At 38.7% G+C, this 25,554-nt stretch overlaps 1 protein-coding gene and 2 long non-coding RNA genes across 52 annotated transcripts in view; all 3 read right to left on the bottom strand.

Annotated features, from left to right (window-relative positions):
- The window catches only part of PHF21A (PHD finger protein 21A), a 191,465-nt gene that overhangs the window by 87,748 nt on the left and 78,163 nt on the right, over window positions 1-25,554 (bottom strand).
- On the bottom strand, window positions 800-7,307 carry LOC144334249 (uncharacterized). Its single transcript, XR_013403927.1, has 2 exons — window positions 5,518-7,307; window positions 800-2,418 (listed from the first exon to the last, which is right to left on the bottom strand). It is a non-coding gene; the product is annotated as an uncharacterized LOC144334249 (long non-coding RNA).
- On the bottom strand, window positions 12,566-24,128 carry LOC144334248 (uncharacterized). The gene is made up of 3 exons (XR_013403926.1): window positions 21,821-24,128; window positions 18,765-19,231; window positions 12,566-15,311 (listed from the first exon to the last, which is right to left on the bottom strand). It is a non-coding gene; the product is annotated as an uncharacterized LOC144334248 (long non-coding RNA).

Below are 25,554 nucleotides of genomic sequence, written 5' to 3'. Positions count from 1 at the left end.
GTATCAAACCGTAAGCAGCAAGAGCACACACATCATGTAAGATGCTAAAACTGTGTTTAAAGACAAACTCATTTGGTCAAAATAAGGCAAGAAAAAGAAAGGGGGAAGAAAATAAGCCTTTCTCATTCTGGAAGCCTAATCTATTTTTTTTTTTTTTTTTTTTAAATTTGGAGACTTTGAAACTCACAGACTGCATTTGCAAACTTTTGTGACTGTTAATTTCTCAGTTATTGGTTTTTTGCTTTATCTTCTCTAAAGAGAAAAAGAAGAAACTGCTTTTTAATGCTTTCTAGAAGATAGGGGAAAAGAATGTCGCTTTTAATGGTACTTTTTGATTAGCTTGGGATCTGAGTTCCAAATAAAGTCACATCAAAATTAAGTATCATGTCAAATGAATCATCTTAACTTTTTTCACTTGAGAACTAACCCAGAAAGCTAACTTTTGTTGGTAAGCATGCACACCATGACAAAAAGTAAGATGGCCTTTTATAAACTAAGTGGGAATGAATCAGGTCCACACAGCCCTAAGATATGGCCAATCCAGGCAAGGCTGGCTAAAAGCAGGGATCAGAGGAATTTAGTTAAACACACTCTACCATACTCCTGAACATGTTCTGGAGTGGATATTATGGAGTACTGTGTTCTTTCTGATGCTATAAATTGCACTCTATTTGCCTGTAACCAATTTTTCCAAGATCCAAATGCTTTACTTTTATATTAACTTAAGCAATCAGACAGCATTCCAATCTTAGCAATGAAATTTAGTCCCATTAGTCTCTGGTTAGATTTGACTGGTTCCTTTGTTTTTATATTTCTGCTTGACAGTTAAACAGCAGCTCTGCTCTAAAAATGATAACACAACATTGAAATACAGAAGCAAGTAAGACATATTATATCTGTGAGTTACACCTCCTAGGTAGAAAAGGACCACACAACCATAAGAAGCAGGAAAGTCAATGTGCTTAACTTTCAGGTTCCTAATAATCTTAACCATCATGTCATCTCATTTCGAATTGTGTTCCTTTAAGGGCATTTTGCTATTTTCTACATTTTGACTCTTTTTTTTAGCCATCATTATGAAGAGACCTGAATGATGGGAACTTAGGCCAACTACGAAAAACAAAGATACTATTGTGAAGGCAGGTTTCTCACCACTCCATTTTATTTATCCTGGTTAATGACCAGGATAAATGGGCAATTCTGCCACTCAAAAGTAATCAGGCTGGGAATATGATTACTTTTTCTTGGATTTCTTGGATTTGTTCCCTACTTTGTGGCATCAGTGGTGTCATTTCCTAATGTCTTCCTTTGTTCCCTGTTGACATTCTCAGACATGGCATTTCATTCACACATCTGCAGAGTAAGATCCTATGACATGTTTGGGGACAACACTAGAATTCCCTGAAGTGGCTGCTAGTATCCTGCAGCAAACCAATTTTTCATTAGAACTGCCACCAAGGACCAGGAGCGCCTGATCTGACACTGTTCGATGGGTCTTTGCGCAGCAGCAGGAGGGAAGCACGTGTACATATGCAGCGGGTGGAAGTGCTTACCAGGCTTGTGGATTACTGCTGTATCTTTTAAAGCAGGCCCTGGATACAACTAGCTCCCACTTTCACTTTTTCTGCTTCCCTTGTGTCTAACACCATCTGATGATCTAGAATATAAAATATTATCCTCTTTGGTCCTATTTAGCTCTAAAAGTTATGAAATTTCTCAAATATGAACATGACCCACAGTTCTCTGTATTTTAAGTTACCTTTTGGGGCCTGCAACAACTGTACTGACTCCAGATTCAAAAACAACCTGTTTTGAATGCTGATGTCCTATAAAGCCATGATAGTTATGGTTGAAAAACATTATTCTTAAACTAAGCATTTCAAATACAGACAGTCCCCAACTTACAGTGGTTTGATTTACAGTGGTACCAAAACAATATGCATTATTCAGTAAGCTTCTCAACTAACTTATGATGGCATTATGTCCCGATAATTCCATCTGAAAATCCATTGTAAACTGAAAATATCCTAAGTCAAAAGTGCATTTTCCACTTACGATAGTTTCAATGCATGATGGGTTTCTTGGACCATAACTCCATCATACACTGAGGAGTATCTGAATATGGAAGGGACCATTAGATAGATTCTTAAAAAAAACCAAAAACGAGAGAGAGAAAGAGAAAGTCTTGCTCTACCACTCAGATGGGAGTGCAGTGGCAGCATCACAGCTCACTGCAGCCTTGACCTTCCAAGCTCAAGTGATCTTCGCACCTCAGCTTCCCAAGCAGCTGGAACTACAGGTGCAAGCCACCATGCCTGGCTATTTTTTTTTATTTTTTGTAGAGATGGGAGTGTCACTCTGTTGCCCAGGTTGGTCCTGAACTCATGGTCTCAAGCGATCCTCCTGCCTTCCAAAGTGCTGGGATTACAGGGATGAGCCACTGTGCCTGGCCGTTAGACTTCTAAAATAACATCATCACATTTTAAACTATTAACAAGTATACACCATACCTCCATTAGTATTGTCAATCTAGAAACAGTATTCATCCTGGGCCAAGCACCACCAAAGATGCCACAGAAAGCAATTAAAGAGACCCTTATCGCACACGTGCGTGCCTGCGTGTGTGTGTGTGTGTGTGTGTGTTCAGAGACAGGGTCTCGCTCTGTCATCTAGTCTGGAGTGTGGGAGTGAGTGTGTGTGTGTGTTCAGAGATGGTCTCACTCTGTCATCCAGTCTGGAGTGTGTGAGTGTGTGTGTGTGTGTTCAGAGACAGGGTCTCGCTCTGTCATCCAGTCTAGAGTATGTGTGTGTGTGTGTGTGTGTGTGTTCAGAGATGGTCTCACTCTGTCATCCAGTCTGGAGTGTGTGAGTGTGTGTGTGTGGTGTGTTCAGAGACAGGGTCTCGCTCTGTCATCCAGTCTAGAGTGTGTGTGTGTGTGTGTGTGTGTGTGTGTGTGTGTGTGTGTTCAGAGACAGGGTCTCGCTCTGTCATCCAGTCTAGAGAGTGTGTGTGTGTGTGTGTGTGTGTGTGTGTTCAGAGATGGTCTCACTCTGTCATCCAGTCTGGAGTGTGTGTGTGTGTGTGTGTGTGTGTGTGTGTGTGTGTGTTCAGAGACAGGGTCTCGCTCTGTCATCCAGTCTAGAGAGTGTGTGTGTGTGTGTGTGTGTGTGTGTGTGTGTGTGTTCAGAGATGGTCTCACTCTGTCATCCAGTCTGGAGTGTGTGTGTGTGTGTGTGTGTGTGTGTGTGTTCAGAGACAGGGTCTCGCTCTGTCATCCAGTCTAGAGTATGTGTGTGTGTGTGTGTGTGTTCAGAGATGGTCTCGCTCTGTCATCCAGTCTGGAGTACAGGGGCATGATCACAGCTCACTGTCTTGAACTCTCGGGCTCAAGCGATCCTCCTGCCTCAGCCTCTCAAGTCGCTGGGACTATAGGCACACGCCACTATGCCCAGCTAATTTTTATGTTATTTTATTTTTTTGTAGAGAGAAGGTCCCACTTTGTTGCCCAGGCTGGCCTTGAACTCCTGGCTTTAAGTGATCCTTCCACCTCAGCATCCCAAAGTGCTGGGATTATTATAGGTATGAGCCACCATGCCTGGTCACTTATCTTCTTTGAATTCACATTTCAGGAATTCCTGAGGAAGGGCAGAATAATTCACTTTGGAAAGGAAAAAACCACCATGGGAACAGAAAATACAGGCATCACACTAGTAGGAAAGGAAAAGATCTGTGTGTGTGCAGTGTTCTAGTGAAGCAGAGATAACTAAGTTAGCAATATTTTCTTTAAAGAGACACAAATGCTGTAAAGAAAGGAACAAGAGAATAACATAAAAGAACTAAAAATTAATCATATAGTTATTTTTCTGTTATAGAACAAAACCACATTCTGTTTCTTTCTTTTTTTATTTAAGAGACAGGAGCTGGTTGTGGTGGCTCATTCCTGTAATTCCAGCACTTTGGGAGGCCAAGGTGGGAGGATCACTTCAGATCATGAGTTCAAGACCAGCCTGGGCAAAATAGCGAGATCTCCATCTCTACAAAAAATTTAAAAATTAGCCAGGCATGGTGGCTCACACCTGTAGTCCCGGTTACTCGAGAGGCTGAGGTAGGAGGATCACTTTAGCCCGGGAGGTTGAGGCTGCAGTGAGCTGTGATCCCATCACTGCACTCCAGCCTGGGCAACAGAGTGAGACCCTGTCTCTTAAAAAAAAAGAAAAAGAAACAAAAAGACAGGGTCTCCCTTAGTCACCTAGGCTAGGGTGCAGTGGCATGATCATGGCTAACTGCAGCCTCAAACTCCTGGGCTCAAGCAATCCTCCGGCCTCAGTCTCCCAAGCAGCTGGGACTACAGGCACATGCCACCATGACAGTGTACTTTAACATTTTGTTTTAGAGACAAGGTCTTACTACATTGCCCAGGCTGGTCTCTAACCTCTGGGCTGAAGTGATTCTCCTACCTCAGCCTCCCAAGTAGTTAAGCAGTTGGAATTACGGGCATGAGCCACTGTGCCCGGCCCACATACTATTAGTTTCTTTTTTTTTTTTTGAGATGGAGCCTTGGTCTGTCACCCAGGCTGGAGTGCAGTGGTGTGATCTTGGCTCACTGCAACCTCCACCTCCTGAGTAGCTGGGATTACAAGTGTGCGCCACCACACTTGGGTAATTTTTGGACTTTTAGTACAGATAAGGTTTCACTATCTTGGCCAGGCTGGTCTTGAACTCCTGATCTCAGGTGATCTGCCTGCCTTGGCCTCCCAAAGTGCTGAGATTATGGGTATGAGCCACCGTGCCCGGCCTTGTTATTTTCTATTACAGTATATTTAGGCTAAGGTCTCAGACCTTGAGTGATATGTGGACAATCTGGAAAAGGAACAAAAATAATTAGAAAAAAAGAGAGAGGAAAAGTTAAAGGACTTTGTATTATTTGGTCTGTGAAAGAAGCCAGGGACTTATGAAAGGATGCAGTTTAAGTGTAAGCAATGGTTTCTTAGCCTTCTATAAGGCAGGCCGGGTCTGGCAGAGAGACAGCTGATGGCTAATTACTCAGGTCCCTTCGATTTTGAACATTTTGTGAGTCTGTCTTGCACAGGGCTTTTTTGCCCAGAGCAAGAGGTCATGAGCAGAAAGGATTTAGGTAACATGTCAGAAACAGACTAACATTTGGGAAGTGCCAAAACCCATTTCCAAAATCAGGTGAAGAAATTAAGAAAGAAGACTGCTCTCTTTCTACAAACGGTTAGGTCAGTATTCCTAAACTGTGTCATATGGAATACTGGTATCCCCTGAGATATGAAAAGGTGTGTTCCTGAAAAAGAGGGTAGTAAGTTTACCAAATACCAAGTTAAACACACTTAAATAGATTTTTACTAATGGATTCTTATCCTCAGTTGCTAATGTGTGTTAAGAATCACTGAATGGAGGCCAGGCGCGGTGGCTCACGCCTGTAATCCCAGCACTTTTGGAGGCCAAGGTAGGCAGATCACCTGAGGTCAGGAGTTAAGACCAGCCTGGCCAACATGGTGAAACCCTGTTTCTACTAAAAACACAAAAATTAGCCAGGTGTGATGGTGGGTGTCTACAATCCCAGCTACTCAGGAGGCTGAGGCAGGAAAATTGCTTGAACCCGGGAGGCGGAGGTTGCACTGAGCCAAGATCGTATCACTGCACTCCATCCTGGGCGACAGGGCAAGACATCGTCTCAAAAACAAACAAACAAACAAAAAGAATCACTGAATGGCATAGAGCACATAGCAACCTATAACATGTGGGAACACTGATATTCTAAGGAACACAGTTTGGGAAATACTGGATTAGTTGCAATTGATTACGAAAGCAAGGAAAGGACACGGTGGTGTCTGGGGATATCTCCCAGCTTAATGATTTTATGTATTGGGCTGAGTTGCTGGTCCTCTTTCTTTTTCCTCCTTCCCATCAGGACCTGATCCAGGCATAAGTCTACCTTCCATTAAATTATTACCTTCTTTGACTTTCCTATTTCTCCCACTTACATGTCTAGGCTATCAAAACTTTCCCTCCCTCTCTCCCTACATCTCTTTCTTCCGTCCTTCTCTTTTTCTTGTTAGTAGCCTCCTTTCTCCCATGAAAGTGCTTTCTGCTTATTAAGCAACATCACTTTTCTTCCATTAAAACAACGCTTTTAATTGCTTTTCACGTAATATTAAGTTTCTCTCTGATGTAGCCATCTAGTTTAGATTCTCTTTATTTTTTCTTCTATACTTTAATTACTTGTTTAAGACTTGACTTTTGGGCCTGGCACGGTGGCTCATGCCTGTAATTCCAGGACTTTGGGAGGCCGAGGAGGGTGGATCACTTGAGGTCAGGAATTCAAGACCAACCTGGCCAAAATGGTGAAACCCCATCTCTACTAAAAATACAAAAAATAAGCCGGGCGTGGTCACACACGCCTGTAATCCCAGTTTCTCAGGAGGCTGAGGCAGAAGAATAGCTTGAACCCAGGAGGCAAAGGTTGTAGTGAGCCAAGATTGTACCACTGCACTCCAGCCTGGGGAACCAAGTGAGACTCCATCTCAAAAAAAAAAAAAAAAAAGACTTAGGGACTTCTTTAAGAATAAACCTGCCATCCTGATGATCCCTTCATTTCCCTTTTCTCTACCATAGTGACTCCTAGTTCTAGACTAGTCTATAAAGCCATCATCCCTTATTATTGAACATCCCTTCCAATAAATAATTTCTCACAGGAAGCTACTCAAGATCAGCATTACGCTATGTTGTTCCATCTTGCTTCTTAATCTTGTCATTAACACTATCAGCCAGCTGCGTAATGGTGTTCTATAAACTTTATGAAAATAAACACACACTGCCTATCCACAAGGAGCTTTCTCTGAAAGAGATAACAGTGACAGGAATATGTTGAAGGAAAAGAATTTTCTCTGGGGCATATGTCTACAGATTAAAAACAATCAAAGAAACAAAAAAACTCCTCTCCATTTCCCAACACAGTATGATTGTATACCACAGACAGGAAGAGGTGGAGTCTTCTTCTGTCCTATTCCCATTGAATTTCTTCTTTTCTCAAACTTACTATGTCCCTTTCACGCCATATGACCAATAGGAAAGTGAACATTTCAGTTAGTTTTCAGGTCAAATTCAAATACTTTCTGATGAAGTAGATATCCCCTTTCTTCCTGCTTTAGCACCAATTCCAGACTTTCCATGATAATAGATTAGGTCAGCAGAGATGTCATATTCCTGGTCTGATCATTCTCTTAATCATGTATAGTTCTGTACTACACACACACACACACACACACAAAAAAAAAAAAAACCTTTACCTGAGAAGAAATGATTCTCTGGTATCCTAAGAAAATTCCAATTTGATTATGCTCTTATAATCTCATTTTTAAAAAAAAATCTCACTTTGACACAATTTCAGGGTTACAGAAAAGTTGTAATGGCACAGAAAATTCCTATATACCTTTCACCCAAATTCCCCACAAATGTTATCTTCACCACATTTGTTTTATTCTCCTCTCTTACTCTCTCTCCACAAACACACAATTTTTCTCCAGAATCATTTGCAAGTCATAGGCATAATATGACTTTACATAAGACAGATTCATGGGCAGATATGTGATGGAGCAAGCATAGGTGATGGACTGTGACTGCTCACAGCCCATTGTAAAGTGCTTTCACACTTTTATTGTAGGTGAAAATATTTCAAAATAAAATGTTGAGGGGAAAAATCAGAAAATCAACACTGATACAATACTATTATCTCCAGACTTTATGCGGATTTTGACAATGTCCCAAGAATGTCCTTTAAGTAAAAGAAAGTCTCAGATCCTGCCAAGTTATCTAAATATATCCTGGCATCAGAGGAAGTTGGCTTTCTGATTATTCGTACTTAGGTGAGAGACCTGGGCTAAGGTTAAACCAAAATACTAAAATATCCAAAACTTCGTATATTTGGCTTTAAAATTTTCAGTCCTTTGGGGATAGATATATCTATAAAATTATGTTTTGACTAAGTTTTAAAATTAAAATTCCATTAGAGTGCTCTGAAAACACCCCAGCTCAGTGGCATGGGATATGTTTTGTAGTAAAATGTGCCTTAGGGGGAAACTGCCCAAGATGGAATATTGAGTTGCAGAAAATCCATGATGTAGATATCATGCACAAGGTACAGGAAAGCTGACAATGCATAGGACTTAGAATATCATTCCAATGCTTTATGATCCTTTGCATAAACAGGTGTCAAGGTTATTTTTATTAATATACCTCTTTTTGGCCCTTTAAAATAAACCTAAGGGAGAGCATTGAGGCTTTTTCCCTTGTAGAAAAGCTTCAGCTACCTCTTCTCTACCCTGTTTGCCCCTCAAACAAGTTTATGTGGTAAACTGTTTCCACATTGAATGGTTGACTGCCTTTTATAATCTGAATTAGAAAATGCAAAAAAAAAAAAAAAAAGTCCTTTAAAGTCAAACAGTGGAATTAACATATGAGCAGAGCTCCTGTGGGCATTTAAATCCGTAATTAAAAAACCTGAGACACGTTGGCTTGGCAATCGTTATTGTCTAACGTGCACAGATAGCCAAAAGGTACTGAAATGCGACATTCTGTCCCACATGACTCACTCACTCAGCAGAGCCAGCATCACGAAGAATGCTGAGAAGGCCTTACATCTTTAAATGCCTGGCCCAGCAAAGGTCTTCTCCCAGCATTGAAAAATGCCCAGAGGTCCACTGGAGAGACTGTTGAGTGTTTGGAACACAGAAAATCTGCTTTTGCTAGCATGCTCCATTTTTATGTAGGAAAAGGAATCCTTTCTGAAAAATTAGAAGTCTGAGAGCAGGAACACACACACGCACGCAAATCATCATTCCTATCTGATGTGTGAGAGCACAGCACACAGCACAGCAATCTAGCAACGAGCCTCCCAGATTATAAATAGGCTGCCAATCCAAGCAGCAGCTGTCTCACATCACTCTGCTTTTTCTCCCTGATTTTATTATATTTCAAAGATGATGCACTGATTTCTACAAGTTTTCTCCGTGTTAACAGGTACAACATGCACAGGCCAAGGAAATTTGTTTTTAAGATTATTCACATCAAACAATATTCCATGCTAATCTGCCATTGTTTACCTTATTTATACATGTATAAGGGGTTTAACAGGTTTGCACTTCTGCATTTTTCTGTTATAAATTAAGCACTCAGTATTATAATTCTGCACTCAATCGCAGTCAACCAAGAAATTGCCTTTATAAAGGCAACTGAGCACCCTGTCCTTTCTGGGCTGGGAAAACAGTACTACCTACACCTGAATGCAGATGCCTGCACAGGAAACACACAAAATACAATGCAATTTGATTAAGTCTTTAATGCACACAACTCTTTCAAGAATGAAGCAAGCCAATCAACTAAATGTACTGCTTAAGATCTTTAAAATACCCAAGTGCTAAAGACATTCTCTCTATTCACTTTCCATCACATAAGGACTAACACACGGAGCTATGAGAAGACACCTATTGTTCCCGTATGGAAAAGCTACTGTCCCAGGAATCAGTATTCAGGGGATACCTGTTAAAGAATGATTCATATCTTCTTTTTATCCTGTTTTCAGCATATAATTCACACTGGAAAAATACTTAAGCCAATATTTTACTTTATTTTGTAGTAAGTACATACAGAATTCTTATTTGAACATCTCAGAACTGTCACTCCCTATCCATGACATAGCCTATCTCACGCCAAAGGGAAGCAGCCGGCACCTACCATTTTCTTTGTCAGTAAGGAATTCATTTCACTTCTGCCTAATAATACAAACAGGGTAACATTTACTACAGCTGCTAATTCTCTAAATGCTTGAGCTGGAAATCTTTGGGGACAATTTTTTGTTTTTTGAAGGATGGGCTTGAGGGGATACAACAGAAAAGGAATTGAAAAAGTTGTGCAAAAACTACATTCGTATTCCTATCCCAAAAACTTCAACATTCCAAAGAGTTTGGTGTCAGGATGCAAAATTATTTCAATTTTCAAGTACATGCACTCAGGGCTGTCCCTGAACTTTTAAAGTCATGGTTCTTTTGAAACAATCTCACATTAATTTCTATAAAAATAATAATTTTGTACATCAAAATGTTAATAGTTGAGTGTTAAGTTTACAGGCAATTCTCACTTTGCTGAACTGGCTGAAGGTTTTATGATCAAAACATATTACTTTCATAATTAAAATAATAAGTATACAATCTACTGCATTTTAAGGGAAAAAAAGTTTTTCCCTCCTGAAACTCTAAGACTTCCTGATTCTGTTGTAATTCTCACTTTTAAGTTTATATGCTAAAATATTACTTTATACTTTAAAAGCTTGCCTTTTAAGGCATTTCTAATTTTTTATTTGCTTCAATATGTATTACTATGCCCCAAAGGACTATATGAACACAAGCTGACTACAGACTGTTAGATCCACTTTCATTCCTATTGGATCTACAAATTGTACCACAAGTCTATTTATTTATTTATTTATTTATTTTTGAGATGGAGTCTCACGCTGTTGCCCAGGCTGGAGTGCAGTGGCACGATCTCGGCTCACTGCAAGCTCCGCCTCCTGGGTTCACGCCATTCTCCTGCCTCAGCCTCCTGAGTAGCTAGGACTACAGGCGCCCGCCACCGCGCCCGGCTAATTTTTTTGTATTTTTAGTAGCGACGGGGTTTCACTGTGGTCTCGATCTCCTGACCTTGTGATCCGCCCGCCTCGGCCTCCCAAAGTGCTGGGATTACAGGCTTGAGCCACCGCGCCCGGCCTGTACCACAAGTCTAATATGGATGCAATCATGGTTTATTAATCTGACCATTACCTTTTCAAAACAAAATGTAGCTTGCAAAAGAGTGGTATCTGTCATGATAAGCTAAACCTTGGGGGAATTAAGGGGTTAACTCAAGAAGTCAACAATAACTTCTTGTCTCATAATCTTTGGTCAATTTTTTGCATTTAATGTGGAAATGCTCTTTCACTGATTAATTCTACAAGATACTGACTTTCACAAAGTCTAACAATTACTTACTGAATTTTTTCTCACCTAATAGGTTCCCAAAACAATATTTTATTTTATTCTAGAGGCCCAACTAAATAACTGTTCTGAAAACAGACTTGTTTTTATTCTATATTCCCTTTTGAGTTTAAGGGTTAAAAAATTCTTCACTGGCTAGGCGCAGTGGCTCACGCCTGTAATACTAATACGTGGGGAGGCCAAGATGGGCAGATCACTTGAGACCAGGAGTTCAAGACCAGCCTAGGCAACATGGTGAAACCCTGTCTCTACTAAAAATACAAAAATTAGCTGGGCATGGTAGTGCATGCCTGTAATCCCAGCTACTTGGGAGGCTGAGGCAGGAGAATCACTTGAACCCAGGAGGCAAAGGTTGCGGTGAGCCAAGATCACGCCACTGCACTCCAGCCTGTCTCAAAAACAAAAACAAAAAACACTGTCTTCATAAACTATATTTTCTTAGATATGTACAAACTAAAAACCTAGCAATAAATTTCATGTCATTTCCAATAATGCACCTAGCTTAAAAATAACAAATGTCCATTAGAGTGCTTTTAGTTAAAAGTATTTCAACTTTACTCCACCTTACCTATACTGCAGTTATACAGTAAAAATAATAACAAAGGCACAGAAGAAGATAAGAATGTGAATCCCTAATTGGTAGGTAAAATACTTTTGTACTTATGAAAGTGTTTTAAAATTAAAGACATTATTTGGATAGTCTCTATAACTTGATTTGATAAATATCCTCCTCACTTAAATTTATTTTCAAAACTGAAGTGTACTAAGCTCTGTACAAGAAAAGAGCCCTGATATATACAACTAATACAGTAGGTTGTTATTCATTACAGTCTTTGGACAAAAAATCAACGCTAAACAATAGAGCAAACTGCTGACTCTATCTGGAGAATATCTTGCTAATACATTAAAAGCTACTGCAGGTTTAGAATCCTAGCCTCTGTAAAGAGCTTATCCAGAGAATAATATCAAGGTACATTTTTAGTTTCTATTCTGATTTCTTTAAAAGGGTGTCAAGACAATATAAAATTATTTTTTCTCTCCATAAGTTCTCTTGCTCCAATCAAGAATGCTTCTTTCATAACAAGACGATCCTGTATGATCTTTTATTCTTACCAAATGATTTGCCCAGGTTTTTACCATTTGTCTTCTAATATTATGATCAAGAGATTCTTCTTTGAACCAATGGGGGCTAATAATCAGATTTCAATACCAGTATTTTAAAAAAATCCAAAAAGAGACAAGGAAAGCATTCTTTTTCAGTCTGAAGTGTATAAATAAGCTACTTTTCATTAGTCTGTTCTCTGAATGTTACTAAAATTTAACTTTTACACCACCTTGAACACAAAATTAAAAAAGAACCTTTAATCCTAAAACACATACTTGTGTCTTTTAAACAAGTGCATCATAAACATAATAAAACCAATTTTCACTAAATCTCAAATTTGCATTCAAATATTTTATGTTCCCACTCAACTATATTTACTTCTGTTTTTTTTTTAATTTGTAATTTTAAGAAGGTGAAGATCATTTCTTCTAAACCACATAGTGTGTGTATGTGTGTGTGTGTGCGCGCGCGCACACGTGCGTGTGTGTGTTTCCAGGAGCAATTTCTACTTTTTGGGGGAAGTGGAGGGGACTGACCAGAGAAATTGCTGATTTTAAAACAGTAGCATCCATCAATATTTGTTCACAAATAAATAAATGTCCTAAAATGCAAATAATGCGGAGCTGTTAAGAAGCTAGAGCCTATACCAGTGAGCGAACTTTTACAGGAAATTCATGTATGACAAGGGATCACATAGTAAAGCTGTGTTCCAGTGCCATACATTTTTAGCCACCCAAGCTCAAAGCCTCAGAATCACCTCTCATTCTTTCTTCCTCTACCTTGTGGCCCAGTTCCAAATAATGCCTAATCCTGCCGACTGCTCTGCAATAATGTACCTTCCAACCTCTCCTCTCCATACCTCGTCCCTTACCAGTGTCAGAAATTGTTTCCTTAGCCTTAAGCCACAATAATATAATTCTAACTATACTCCCACACCCCATTTCTTCCTTTCCATATAGCACTGCCAGATTAACAGCAAGAAAACGTAGCTCAGATTGATTATGTCACTTCCTTGGATAAATAACAACAAAGAATCACAGACTATTACTGTTGGAGGGGCCCAGAGTAGGAAGGGAAGGTAATGGGAGCTGGAGCCTGGAAACAGGAACCCAAAGATAGTACACAGGACCCATGAGGTGAAGGTCTGGCAGGATTTAACCTAATTGTTCATGCAGTCCATACAAAGTCATTATTTTTCTTAAAAGTTGGTAATAAACATGCATAATAAGGCAGTTACATATTTTACATTGTTTAGTTAGTGGGTTCATTTCTCTTTAGATTAACAGGTGCTCCAAGGCAGGTCAAATCAAAAGGGTTTGGCTGAGATTCTTTTTTCCTCTGGCTTTGTCTGTTAGGTCTAATAGTGTCTGGAAAAGAACTCAATAATTTTTTTCCAGAGACTTTACTAACACTATACTCAAAAGCTGGAAGAATCTGTAAGTACTCAGGGGTGACACTCACTCAGAGGCTATGGAAATGGGCTGAGACATAAATGCTTGATTAAAGTTAGCAGAAGCATTATCAGGTACAAGGAACTGGATTGGATCGGGTCACAGAGTTATCCAATTTTCCCCAATGCACATCTTTTTGTTCTCTTCTACACTGACATGAAAGCCATAGCTTTATTAGCTGATAACTTAGATCACAGTCAAAGCCCAACTCTTAAGTGCTGCTTTAAAAAGAAAACTGTTTGAATCTCTACAAATTTCTCAAAAGGAGACACACCAGAGTTTGATTTAGATAGTCTAGAGCAATGTCCAGTGTCCTTAGGATCACCCTGCTACACAAAATGATGCCAATCTCATAAAAAAGCAAAAATATCATATCTTCCTATTTATATATGTAATACAATTTCATTTAATTTTTTTCAAGAAATTAAAATATCATGTAATCTCCTCTCCAACCCAGAAATAAGTTCTGTTGTTTGTTTCTAATGTTTTTCTGATTTTATATAACAATTTGGGATCATATACTGCATAGTGTGCTACCATGTCCTTTGTTTATTTAATAATGTGTCATGAATACATTTCCATGTGAAAATCAGTATCGTCTACTTCCTTTTCTTAACAAGTACACTCATAAATACACCAAATGTTTTTTCAATTCTCCACTATTATTTTAAAAAAAACTGTAATGAACATCCTTATAAATGTATCTTTATTCACTTATCTGAATCCTTCCTGAGAATAAATTCTTAGAAATCATGCTGCTGGGTTAAAGGGTAGCCTAATTTAAAATGTAGATTCCTACTCCAAAACTACTGTCCAAAAAGGCTGTATACTTTCATCAGTAGACTAAGGACTGCCTGTTTGTCTATCAAGTACAGACTTGATACCCTTAAAATTTATCAGTTTCATGAGCAAAAAAATTTCATTATTGTTCTAACATAATTCTGATTAATGAAACTGAACATCTCTTCATATTTATTGGCCATCAGTGATTTTAATATGGTTAATGATGCATACAAGAGTGTAAGTGCATGTGTGAATGTACATATGAATGTGTATGCATACATGTACATATATGTACATATACATGTATACACATGTACATATATATGAATGTATGCATACATGTACATATAATCTCTAATAAACAGGCTAGTTTTGGTATCTCGGAATCCCTAAGAGCCTCTAATTGCATCCCTCTCCTTCTGCCCAAAAGGTAGTCACTATTCTGAATTTTTTCTTTCTAACTTTACCACTTATATAAGTGTCCATATATAATGTTTTATTAGTTTTTATATATTCTGTGACTTGTATTTTTTCCCAAGTCTTATGAAATTCTCCATGTTATACATATACCTGCAGTTCATTCATTTTTAAAAACTACAGTATGGTATTCCACTGTAGGAGTGTCCCATAATTTATCCAGTCACAGGATATTTGGACTGATTTCATTTCCTGTTGTTGTTAGTATTATTGTTGTTAGTATTATTATTGCTGTTGAGGCACAGTCTCACTCTGTTGCCTAGGTTGGAGTGCAGTGGTGCAATCACGGCTCACTGCAGCCTCTGCCTCCCAGGCTTAAGAGATCCTTCCACCTCAGCCTCCTAAGCAGCTGGGACCACAGGTGTGCACTGCCACACCTGGCTAATTTTTGTATCTGTGGTAGAGATGGGTTTCGCCATGTTGCCCAGGCTGGTCTTGAATTCCTGGGCTCAAGCACTCCACCAGCCTCAGCCTCCCAAAGTGCTGGGACTACAGGCGTGAGCCACTGTGCTCAGCCCATTTTCTGTTATTATTAACAAGGCTGTTACAAATATTCTCATGCAAGTCCTTCTGTATGTCTGTAAGAGTGTCTTCAGAGCTGCATTGTCCAACATGCTATCTACGTACTAGCCATGTATGGCTATTGAGCACTTGAAATATGGCTACCCCAAACTGAGATGTGCTGCAAGTGTAAAATATAAACACCAGATTTCAAATAGTTAAAATTGATTAGAACTCTGTTTACTTTTTTGTAATGTGGTTGCTAGAAATCTTTTAATTACATATGTGTTTTCTGTTACATTTCTATTGGACAGTGCTGCTCTAGAGTATATATCTAGGAGGAGAACTGGTGGGTCATAAAGTATACACATCTTCAAATTTGCTAGAAAATCAAAAATTGTTTTCCAAAGTTGTTGAACAATTTTATATTCCATTCAGCAGTGTATAACGTTTCTTGCTGCTCTATCCTTGCCAATAATTGTTGGATATTTTAATTTTTGCCAATCTGTCAGAAGTAAAATGATATCTCACTGTGGTTTTAAATCTCATTTTCCTCATTACTAATAAAACTAATCATCTTTCACATATTTACTGTCCTCTGATGTTTCCTTCTCTGTGACATACACAGTTTTTTACTTCTTCTGCGAGTTGCCTTAATATTAGTGCCCCCCCCCGCCATTGCATATTTTCCCTTGGAAGGCTCATACTTTAGATTTATAAGAACTCTTTATATATATACTAATAACCCTTTGTCACATATGTGTTAAAAATATCTTTCTTGAATTTTTTATTGCTGTTTTTGCAATTTTGTTTTTACCGCCTTTGCCTTAAATAAAGTTTCTCCTCTCTTTTATCTTCTTACATTATTAGGTCCTTTCCTGTATGGTTTCTGGTCTTCTTATCATGCTAAGGAAGGTCTTCCACACTCCAAGATAAAAAGAACAAAAAACCTGTTTTCTTTTAGTATTTTTATAATTTTATGTATTAAATCTCTAATCCACTTTAAATTTGTTTTTTAGTATGATGTAAAACAGAGGTAACAGCAGACAAAAATTACGGTGACTATCCAGCTCATGACAGGTCTCCCAGTGGCTATCTATGGCTGTGCTACCCGCCTCCTTTCCTGGGGAGGCTTTCTTTTCATGTTCATCCTTCCCCCAAACCACACACTGAGACAGATGCACCTGCAGAAACCAATATGTCATATGTGTAAGAAGTCTTACATGACCCAGTTTCCCGGGATACAGTGATTGGTCTGAGCCCTACAAGGGGATAGTGGGCATGTGACTCTGGCCACACAAATCAAAGTACTTCTTCAAGTATTTTCAACATGCCAGAGAACACTTTTCTTCAAAAGGTGACAAAACTTGAAAACTGCTAAAGGCTACATTCTCTACCACACAGAGTTAGTCTACCGTAGGTAAAAATGAAGTGGAGAACATAAGATATAAATGAAAGAGTAACTAGTCTATGAGAACTGAAGAGGTTTGATGCTTCTTGCATTCCTGAGGGAATACTCTTCCCCCATTCCCTCCTTTCTACGATACCTTAACATCCTCCCAATACGTCTGCTCTCTTTTTGGCTTTAGCTAGTTTGAGCTGAATGCGTAATTTGCAATCAAAATAGTCCTGACTAGGAGCATCACTTGATATTTTTTCCTGAAGTGGACAGCCAATTGTTCTTATACCATTTCCTGAAAAAAATCCATCTTTCTGTACTGATCTGAACTATTATCTCTATTATATTAAATTCCAATTTATATGAATGTTTTATTTTTAAGTTGTTTTGCTCTGCTAATCTGTTTGTTCCTTGCCAGCATCATACTGCTCACTGACTATCACCTTCTAGTATGTTTTGATTCTGTCAGTTACTTCATTCACTTAATGTACTTATTTGGTACACTACATTGTGTTAGCCACAGAGAATATTCCCTTGAATAAGCAGGTGGAGTCCTGACTCTCACTGAGTTTAAAACCTAGAAGCAAAGAAAGACAAATCATTATGATAAAATATAACGAGTGTTAGGATAAAGGGAATAAGGTACACCAGGGTAAACATCCAACAGGTGGACCTAACCTAATCTAAAGGTCAGAGAAGGCCTCTAGGAAGAAGTGGTTTTACACTGAGACTTGAAGGATGTGTATGAGCTCACCAAGGTGGGGAGGGGAACAGTGTCTCAGAAGGGAGACCAGTAAGTTCAAAGACACAGAAAAACTAGGGTCCATTTAGTTGTGAGAGAAGTTCAAAAATGTCTAGAGTTTGAAGAGAGAGAGAGATAAGAGAGGTTGGAGAAAGTAGGTATGTATCATACAAATTTGCGAGCCATGTTAAGATTTTGGACTTGGTCCTAAGAGCAAAGAGAAGACACAAGAGAGGTTTTAAGCAACCATTTAAATTTGCATTTTTGAAGATTCACTCTAGCTACAGTAAAGAGAAGGGAAGAAGGCTGGAAGCAAGAAGATTCAAAAAGAAACTCTTTAAATAAGCCAGGCAAGAGATAATAATGGCATGGGCTAAAGTAGTGCTTATGGAAAGAAGATAGATTTAAAAAGATATCTAAGAAGAAGACTGGCGGAACATGATGACTGAATTTCAGAGATGAGAGAAAGGGAAGAATCAAGGAAGGCTTTCAGAATCACCATTGATGTTTAAGATTCTGACTTTTTTATTGTAGTAGACTGTGAGAAATTTTACAGTCATAAGGAACATAACTGAAAACACTGGAGAGAAAATAATGAGTACAGTTCAGGACATCCTGAGTTTAAGATGCCAGTATGACACAGAAGTGAAGTTGTTCAGTGGGCAGCTGGGCTAGAAATGTAACATTGTCCTTAATTCTTTTTCAAAGTTTCCTTGGCTACATCTGGGTGAACTTTAGACTCAATCTGTCAAATTCCCCAAAACATTCACTGGAATTTTGAAGAGAATTAAATTTACAGATTTCGGGAGAATTAACTTCCTTAAAATGTTCAATCTCCCCATTTAGAAAGAAGGTACGAATGATCTTCATTTATTTAAACTCTTTTATGTCCCTAAGTAAGAGTAAAGGTATAGCTATACACATTTCTTCACATTTCTTGTGAAGTTTTATTTCTAGCTTTTAAAAGGTTTCTTGCTTTTTTGACTAGACTATTTTTTTCCACTGTTATTTCCTCACAGGGTACTGGTGACATAAAGGAAAGTTCTTGGTTTTGATTTTACCTTGTATATGGACACCTTACTGTTACTATTTGTAATAAGTCATTGATTTTCCTGGTTTCTCTAGGTAGACAATCAGATCATCTGCAAATAATGATGATATATATCTGTTGTTCCAATAGCATTTTTTATGTTTTAAAAAATTTGTTTTTGTAGAGATGAGGGTCTTGTTATGTTGTCCAGGCTGGTCTTGAACTCCTGGTCTCAGGCAATCCTCTCACCTCAGCTTCCCAAAGTGATGGGATTATAGGCAAAAGCCACTGCACCTGGCCAGTATTTTGCATTTTCTTGCCCTATGTTATTGAACTAGCTAGAATATCCAGAATAATAATCTTTTTTCCCTTGGTTGGTATAGCTAATAGTTTGTTAATTTTGTTGATCTTTTCAAATAATCATTTTTTGGTTTTGTTTATTTTACTGATTCTTTAATTTTGACTAATTCAGTCACATCCCTATCAAAAATTTTTCAGAAAGGCTATGTTTGTAGTATATTTTGTGAGTCCAAATATATCTTTCTTTGCCTTTCCTAAGTATAAAATTCTAGTGTCACAATCCTGTACCCTCAGAACTCTATGAAATTCCATTATCTCCTACCATTCAGACCTATTGATAAAAAATGGAGAGCTCAGCCAGGAGCGGTGGCTCACGCCTGTGATCCCAGCACTTTGGGAGGCCAAGGCAGGCAGATCACCTGAGGTTGGGAGTTAGACACCAGCCTGGTCAACATGGAGAAATCTCGTCTCTACTAAAAATACAAAATTAGCCGGGTGTGATGGCGCATGCCTGTAATCCCAGCTACTTGGGAGGCTGAGGCAGGAGAATTGCTTGAACCTGGGAGCCGCCTCTGTTGCGGTGAGCCGAGATCGTGCCAGCGCACTCCAGCCTGGGCAACAAGAGTGAAACTCTGTCTCAAAAAAAAAAAAAAAAAAAAAAAAACAAGAAAAAACAAAAAAAAAAACAACAGTGCTTATCTGATTCTTATCCTTTTATAAGTAACTTTTTTGGTGGTTGCTGTTTATTATTGAGAAGTTTATGGGATTTTCTTCTCTTTGCTTGAGAACTTGAACAATACTTGAAAATTTTAGCAACAGGATGAATCTTTTTTTTTTTCTCCAAATTATCTTGCTTGATGCTTAGTAAGAGCTTTATCTCAAGATCTGAGGCTTTTTCAGCTCAGAAATTTTTTCTTCTGAAATTCCTTTTAGGATCACTTTTCTTTTGAAGCTCCTATTATAAAATTTTAAATATCTTAAATCTAGTCTCCATGTTTATTTTCTCTACGATATTTCCATCTCTTTGACACTTGCTTTATTATAGAATTTCTTAAGTTTCTTCTAATTTGCTAATTCACCTTCTTGCAGAGTCCATTTTATCTGCCTCCCTCTCTTGAGTTCACTTGTATACTTCTATTTCTCTCTCTCTCTCTCTCTCTTTTTTTAGATGGAGTTTTGCTTTTTTTTGTCACTCAGGCTGGAGTGCAGTGGCACAAACTCAGCTCACTGCAACCTCTGCCTCCCAGTTTCAAGCGATTCTCCTGCCTCGGCCTCCCGAGTAGCTGAGATTATAGGCATGCACCACCACACCCGGCTAATTTTTGTATTTTTAGTAGATACGGGGTTTCACCATGTTGGCCAGGCTGGTTCTGAACTCCTGACCTCAGGTGATCTGCCCGCCTCGGCCTCCCAAAGTGCTGGAATTAGAGGCGTGTGCCACCGCGCCTGGCCTAGTTCATTCTTTCAAGAACTATTTATTGAGCACCTCATGTGCTACATACCGTTCTAGGCTCTTGAAGGAGGTAAAGGAGTCAGTTGTGTGATTATTAGTTTACTATTGTTTATGACGTAAGACATGAAGCTAGGTAATTTATAAAGAAAAGGAATTTATTTCTTACAGGTACGGAAGCTGAGAAGTCCAAGGTGGAGGGGCCATATCTGGTGAGAGCCTTCTTGCTCATGAGGACTCTCTGCAAAGTCTCAAGGCAGCACAGGGTATCATCACATGGCGAGGTGGCTAAGCATGCTAGCATACTTGCTCAGGTCTCCCTTCCTCTTCTTATAAAGCCACTAGTTCCACTCCCATGATAACCCATGAATCCATGGATTGATTAATCCATTCCTGAGGAGAGAGCCCTCATGATCCAATAACCTCTAAAGGCCCCATCTTTCAATGCTGCCACATTGGGGATTAAATTTCCAACGCATGAAACTTGGAGGACACATTCAAACCACAGCATTATCAAAGAGCTTTCCAAGCAGAGAAAACAGTGTTATAAAGACCCAAGGTGGGAGCAGGCTTGACATGAACAGAGAACAGCAAGGAGCCCAAAATTACTGGAGCAGAGTGAGTGGGCTGAATAACAGTAGGGAAAAAGGATGGGTTGTGGGGTCTGACAGACAACTCTGAAGACTTGACTTTTATTCTGAAGGTAATGAGAATAGCCTATTTTTGTTTTACTGATGAAATAATATGATCTCAGATCTTACTGAGAATACTAATGAAACATTTAAAAAGTTATCTCCTGTTTTTGTGCATTTGCTGTTTCAGTATAGGTAGGGTAGAGAATTTGTTTCGATTACTCAGCTTCATTCCCCACTTTCAATCTGCTGATTCTCTTCATAGAACTGGTAATTTTTTCTTGTCTGCTTATAGTTACAAATAAATGTTTAGCTAAATCAATATATGTGTGGCTGCAAAAAGTCCAAAAGCCTTTGTCCCAGGCATAGTGAATATATGGGGAAGCCTGAGAACAGTCAGTACAGGGCCCACCTTGAAGGAAGTAGCTAACCACGATCTTTATTATAATATTAATTCTCAGGAAGCTTGCAGGTGTCAGCATGAAGAATTCTATACCCTAACAGTCATATTCCTCCTATGAATCAACAATATCTTAAAAAGCAGGAGAGGCATAGGCTCAATTTTAGATCTACAAAGACTGAATTAAGTTTGATATTGCACTCCACCCTTCTCAGTAGTAAAGACAAAAGGTCAATATTATAAAGAACAAACTAAAATTACAGATCACTATCAGGATCTCAGTCAAAACTGCACAATCTGCAGCTTTCTAGAGTCCTTGACTAAAGTCAGAGGAAATAATTTTAAAATTTCCCTAAGATTAAAAATATCTGCATGAATGAAAAATACTGAGTACTTATCAATCTGTTTAGCTTTCTGCATCTTCCCAAGACTTCCAAGTAATACATCTATTTTTAAAAACTCTCAAATGAGTTTATTCTTATTTGATACAAACAGCACTTTTTGGGAAAAAGAGATTAGGCCTTTTATAAGCCTAAAGCACATGTAACTGAAAATGTTCCAGTAGAAGAATGCAACCTTCCAAGTCTTTTTGTGCTGGCTTCTGAGTATGAACTATGCCAGATATAACAGGGTTACTAGATGTGGTTTCTTCTGAACAACCTCTAGCAGTAATCCCAAGTGACTTTTCACTCTACTCTTATACTTTAGTGGGTAGAACATAATACAAGTCATGTAAGAAACAGAGTTTCATTAAACATAATGATCCCACCTCAGTGGAGAACAGAGGAAAGATGGAGGCAAAATGGGGAGGTGCTGGAAGGAAATACCTGCACTACAGTGATGATACTACTGGTAGTTATAAACAAAGAAAAATACTATTTGGCACAGACAATAAAAGTTTTTTTTAGTATTCTTTAATTCCAAAATAACTTAGCAATCTAATTATAAGTAGAAGAGAAAATGTCTGAATAGTGATATTTAAAAAGAGGGGAGGGGTGAGGGCTTGGGGTACTGTAGCCCTTGTACAATGTAAAATGACTCTGAGAGTAAAATAGTGGATTACTCATTATTGTGGTACATTAGAAAATTAGGGTTTAGCAACTAATACAATCTAGTGCACTAAAAATAACAGTGTGCGCTGAAGGACTGTATTAAAAGGTCCTGCTGGTAACAAACCCTTGCTCACAATTCCATCCTGAAGCATCTTACGTGAAACTGCATACCATGTTGGAGAGCAGAGGATTCTGTGTATGTTCAAACTGAAATACCACTGCAATTTTTTTCTTATAACACTGATTTTTTCTCATGAATTGATTATTTAAATAGCAAAAGCCCAGGAATAGCTTCCCCTTTCCTCTTTGGTTAAATATAAATCTATTTCACCCTTAGTTAGAACTACAATGACAGGAAGATGACACATACACACACACACACACACACACACACACACAGAGGAACATACAATTAAGGTTCTTGATCTCTAGCCAGAGTAAGAGTTTCCCAGGTTGGCCCCATCCTTTGTCAATGCACTAGATTTGAACACGCCTGTACAGTAAATAGGTCGCCCTCACTGACTTTTCATGGTGAATATAATAAGGCAAGCACTAGATGCATGGACTTCTTTCTCTCTTTTTAAACATGTATAAAAATCCACCTTCTTATTCTCTCTTTCCCCATAGCCCACCACCACAGTTTCAAATACAGAAGCGGAAATAGTCACCTTTTTTTATAACTGAATTTTCCCAATACACAAACGCTTTTTAGAATATACAGTAATATGTCGCTAGAAAAGATAAAAAGTAAGGAGAGTGGGAAAGATAAGTCATTAACAAATGAGATCTTAGAAACATTTAGGATGTTCAAGGAAATTACTATGTCAACCATGATTTGGGCATTGTGCGTACTTCTTTCGAGCAATAACATTTTTTGTTGCACACTACTAAAGACAATGAAAACGGATTATTTTTTAGTCATCTGAGTCAAATGTATATTGGGAAACCAAGGGGTAATCTGAAAGTCAGAAGTCTCTTTATCTTGGTTTCAATTACAGCCAGGCCAAAATTACCTGCTTCTTTCTGGGGCAGTGTGATTTATTAAGTGATGTATATACGTCAGGATTCCAAAGGTACAGGTCCTACCCAATTTGTTTCTTTATAAGCATACTCCATACATGAAAACCCACATTTAAAATAAAGAAAACATTTATTTTTAAGACTTTTTATTTTGTAAAATTTCAAACATACGTAAAAGTTCAAAGAATAGTATAGTGATCCCTTTGATAAATCAGATACCTATATATCCTTCCACGCCCCCTGAACTGTCATACATCTTTCTTCTCCCATGAACCATCTGAAAGTATGCCAGATGACATTATTACACTTAACCCTTAAATACTACACTAGTAGCCGTTTCTATTACAAAAGGATCTTGTGTCTTATAGTAAAGACAGAGCCCAGAATTCCTCAAAATTTTACACTATGAGATCCTGGGGACAGGATTCATCTCTTGTATTTTTAAAATCCTGTATGTCTGCTTAAGTGTTAAAAATGGCAATTTCCCTACTATACTTAACATGATTTGAGATTCACAAAACATCTTCTGGAACACAACCACTGTCTATAGGGAGCTGAATAAATAATTCCTCAGAAGCACCAGTTCAATATTATACCGGTTATTTTTTAGGGTGCCAGGCAACTTAATATAATAAATATTTTTTATAAAAAGCAAGCACATCTTGGGGCCTGTGGGAAAGCCACATGACAAAATATATTCCTCAATAGGGCATATTCCTTTTTTTTGTTTGTTTGTTTGTTTTGTTTTGTTTTTTGAGACAGAGTCTCGCTCTGTCGCCCAGGCTGGAGTGCAGTGGCGCGATCTCGGCTCACTGCAAGCTCCGCCTCCTGGGTTTACGCCATTCTCCTGCCTCAGCCTCCTGAGTAGCTGGGACTACAGGTGCCCGCCACCGCGCCCGGCTAATTTTTTGTATTTTTAGTAGAGACAGGGTTTCACCGTGGTCTCGATCTCCTGACCTTGTGATCCGCCCGCCTCGGCCTCCCAAAGTGCTGGGATTACAGGCGTGAGCCACCGTGCCCGGCCGCATATTCCATATTTTTACGAATACTTGAACCAAACTTTAAGACTACTGGACAGGTATTTGGCCATTGTAAACTGGGAGCTAGAATCTCACAGTAAACCAGAAGATCCTAGAAGCAGCCATATTAGTATGTCTGATAGTGTAACTCCGGAAACTTCATCACCACTTGAGCTGTTCCACGCTGAGGTACAGGACGGGCCAGGTACACGTTATGAAACTGGACTAAAATCACTGAATGGTTTTTATAAGTCCTAGAAAACTAAAGAAAGAGATTGGTGAAATGTATAACATGCCTCCTAAACAAGCAACCTGAACTCTCTCAATCTCATCCGTGTCTTATGACTAGGACATGGTGCTGGGATCTGAATGTTAGCGTCCACTCAAAATGCATATGTTGAAATCTAATTCCCAGTGCAACTGTATTAAGAGGTGAGGTCTTTAGGAGGCCATTAGGTCACGAGGGCCCTCCTTAATGAATGGGATTAGTGTCCTTATAAAAGAGGCCTACGAAAGCTTGTTTTTCCCCTTCTGCCATAGATAGCACCTTCTTGCTATGTCCTCACAGCAAGAAGGTGCTATCTATGAAGCAGACAGCAGGCCCTCACAAAATCTGCTGATGCCTTGAACATGGACATCACAGCCTCCAGAGTTGTAAGCAATAAATTTCTGTTATTTATAAATGATCCAGTCTAAGGTATTTTGTTACAGCAGCCTGAATAAACTAATACATGTGGTAATCAGGATCTCCAGATCTCTCTCCATCCAGAATTCCTATTATTACTCTAACTCTCCTTCCTTTCTCATCCTACTGTCCTACCCCTCCTTTTGATAGAAGGTACTTGAAATTTTAATTTTGTGAGGATAAAAAGATGGCATTCATGTTTAAATGCCATTTGGGTCCCTTAGATGTAAGAAATTCAATCAATGTAAAGTACACTTTAAATAATAATTAAGCAGAAATAAATGATGTGGGAATAAGACTGACAACCTATCAATGATCCCATTCTATCCAAGGACTTCTTTTGAAAGTTATCATGTCCAAATAGAAAAATAAAACAAATTTATGTAACTGTGGAATTTGTTCAGAAACACCATGCATCTGAAGATACAGGTTACTGCTGTTTACTTACATCATCAC

This window comes from Macaca mulatta, chromosome 14, assembly GCF_049350105.2.
Source record: "Macaca mulatta isolate MMU2019108-1 chromosome 14, T2T-MMU8v2.0, whole genome shotgun sequence".
Lineage (NCBI taxonomy): Eukaryota > Metazoa > Chordata > Mammalia > Primates > Cercopithecidae > Macaca > Macaca mulatta.
This window is presented reverse-complemented; position numbering and strand designations above follow the sequence as displayed.